Source organism: Coregonus clupeaformis, unplaced genomic scaffold (assembly GCF_020615455.1).
Source record: "Coregonus clupeaformis isolate EN_2021a unplaced genomic scaffold, ASM2061545v1 scaf0690, whole genome shotgun sequence".
Taxonomy (NCBI): domain Eukaryota; kingdom Metazoa; phylum Chordata; class Actinopteri; order Salmoniformes; family Salmonidae; genus Coregonus; species Coregonus clupeaformis.
Window position 1 is genome coordinate 245,001 of NW_025534145.1, and position 2,782 is coordinate 247,782.

The 2,782-nt window shown below is 35.0% G+C and overlaps 1 protein-coding gene across 17 annotated transcripts in view; it reads right to left on the reverse strand.

Moving 5' to 3' along the window:
• Positions 1–1,545, reverse strand: part of LOC121569970 (eyes absent homolog 1) — a 103,076-nt gene extending 101,531 nt beyond the window's left edge. For all 17 annotated transcript variants that reach the window (XM_041881365.2, XM_041881361.2, XM_041881360.2 and 14 more), the window contains exon 1: positions 1,248–1,545. The gene's annotated coding sequence lies outside the window, so the exon portion shown is untranslated. The remainder of the gene's footprint in view (positions 1–1,247) is intronic.
• Between the last annotated feature and the right edge of the window lie 1,237 nt (positions 1,546–2,782).

Sequence of the window (2,782 nt, forward strand, 5' to 3'; positions counted from 1 at the left end):
ATAGTTTTAAGACCTGTTTGTTTGTTTGTTTTTGTTTGAAGAATTATAATTTTATAGAAGGTTTGTGGCTTTCATTGTTGAGCAAAATAATATTGAAAGTTGATTTGTGCATGACTGAAAAAAACAACAACTAGAAAACGGTTACTGAATATATTTAGGAATATTAGTTTGCAATCAAGTCAGTGTTATAGTGTTCGGTGAAATTACAACCTCATTCTGTATAAATGTAAAATGAAAGAGCACATTTTTAAAATAAAAGTAAATAATTTAATTAGTTGTTAAGAGTCTACCATTAAGTCCTAAGAGTATTTAATTCTCAAACATTCAGTTTATACATTGTCATATACATAAGTATATACATACATACATACATACATACAATATATATATATATATATATATATATATATATATATATATATATATATATATATATATATATATATATATAAACATATAATGTATTAATGCTAGTGTTTTAATATTGTTGTAATATAACATTTGTTGCAATATATATTTGCCCTACTCAAGTAGCTTCCAAACGTATGTTTTTATTTTTTTTATGTAATCATTGCGCTACAGTTATTTTAAGATGGACACATTCAATGTTGTACATTATATTATCTTAATAATATTGCTCTACAATAAAATGAAATAAAATCTTGCTTTTCAAAAAAAAAAATTGTTGATATTATGAGATAGTGGAATAATAATTTCAAGACAAGAACTATATCATGTGGTCATTCACCATAGAATATATATTAACATGATAGCTGCTGTTATGTCAGAGATATCTTTCTTCCTCAAAACAAGGTGTTAAAACTATCTAACGCTATTTCAGAGATATCTTTCTGCCTCAAAATATGATTTTAAAACTATCTAACATTATGTCAGAGATATCTTTCTGCCTCAAAACCCGGTGTTAAAATGATCAAACATTATGTCAGAGATATCTTTCTGCCTCGAAACCCGGTGTTAAAACTATCAAACGCAAAATAATGAATGTCAATATATCAAGATTTAAAAACAAACTGCTTTTAATGCCTCAATTAATACAAATCTTACAGTTTACAATTATACCCGTAATAATAAGTTACTCTAGGAGCAGAGTAGAGTAAGTTTAAAAAAACATGTTGATATAGCAGAGCCAGTGACAGGCAGTCAGGCAGGCAGGCAGCAGACTAACAGATTAACGGTGAAACAGCATAATATTGAATACTGCTTTTAGAACACAATGTCATACTCACTCCAGTTATGGTGGAATCCCTGTACTTTTGCTGGTATCACTTCCTTTAAGTTTCGTTATGATCTTCTACAGCCAAGTCCGTCCAGTCCAGAAACAACAGAGAAACTTAATCAAAAATAGTTCTTTAAGGAGTTGGTATAACCTGTGACGCAAACAAAATTACCAGCTACAAGACACCTTTTTCTTTTTCATTTTAAGTGTTAGAACCCATTGAGCACCGATACACACACTAACTGGGATCTCAGGAGACCGAGACAGAGTGAGAACGACAGTTGTCCGATTACTGCTTCAGGCAGTGACTAGAGAGTGTCTGAGGAAGAGGGAAAGAGAGTGAGAGAGAGAGAGAGAGAGAGGGAGGGAGGGAGGGAGGGAGGGAGGGAGGGAGGGAGGAAAGCTGTGAGGGGAGGGAGTGGAGTTGGAGGGGAGAGAGAGAGAAACAGTAGAGAGAGAAGGAGAGAGCCTGCTGTTGGAGCCGTATGAAATAGCATAAAGTTGTTGCAGAGAGTAAGGCACTCAGGCAGTAAGACAGAAAGTAAGGTAGTTAGGTAGTAAGGTAGTATGGTAGTAAGGTAGTAAGGTAGTAAGGTAGTAAGGTAGTAAGGTAGTAAGGTAGTAAGGTAGTAAGGTAGTAAGGCAGTAAAGCAGTAAGGTAGTATGATAGTAAGGTAGTAAGGTAGTAAGGCAGTAAAGCAGTAAGGTGGTAAGGTAGTAAGGTAGTAAGGCAGTAAAGCAGTAAGGTAGTATGATAGTAAGGTAGTAAGGTAGTAAGGCAGTAAAGCAGTAAGTTGGTAAGGTAGTAAGGTAGTAAGTTAGTAAGGTATTAAGGCAGTAAAACAGTAAGGTAGTAAGGCAGTAAGGTAGCAAGGTAGTAAGGTAGTAAGGTAGTAAGGTAGTATGGTAGTTAGGTAGTAAGGTAGTATGGTAATAAGGTATTAAGGTAGTAACGCAGTAAGGTTTTAAGGCAGTAAAGCAGTAAGGTATTAAGGTAGTAAGGCAGTAAGGTATTAAGGCAATAAAGCAGTAAGGTAGTAAGGTAGTGAGGCAGTAAGGTGATAAGGTAGTAAGTTAATAAGGTAGTAATGCAGTAAAGCAGTAAGGTAGTTAGGTAGTGAGGTAGTAAAGTATTAAAGCCGTAAGGCAGTACGGTAGTAAGGTAGTAAGGCAGTAAGGCAGTAAGGCAGTAAAGCAGTAATGTAGTAAAATAGTAAGACAGTAAGGCAGTAATGTAGTAAGGCAGAAAGGCAGTAAGGTAGTAAGGCAGTAAAGCAGTAAGGCAGTAAGGTAGTAAGTTAGTAAGGTGGTAAGGTAGTAAGGCAGTAAGGTAGTAAGGCAGTATAGTAGTAAGGCAGTAAGGCAGTAAGGCAGTAAGGCAGAAAGGCAGTAAGGCAGTAAGGCAGTAAGGCAGTAGAGTGGTAAAGCATAAAGGCAGTAAGGTAGTAATTTAGTAAGGTAGTAAGTTAATAAGGCAGTAAGGTAGTAAGGTAGTAAGGTAGTAAGGCAGTAAGGCAGTAAGTTATTAAAGCAGTAAGGTAGTAT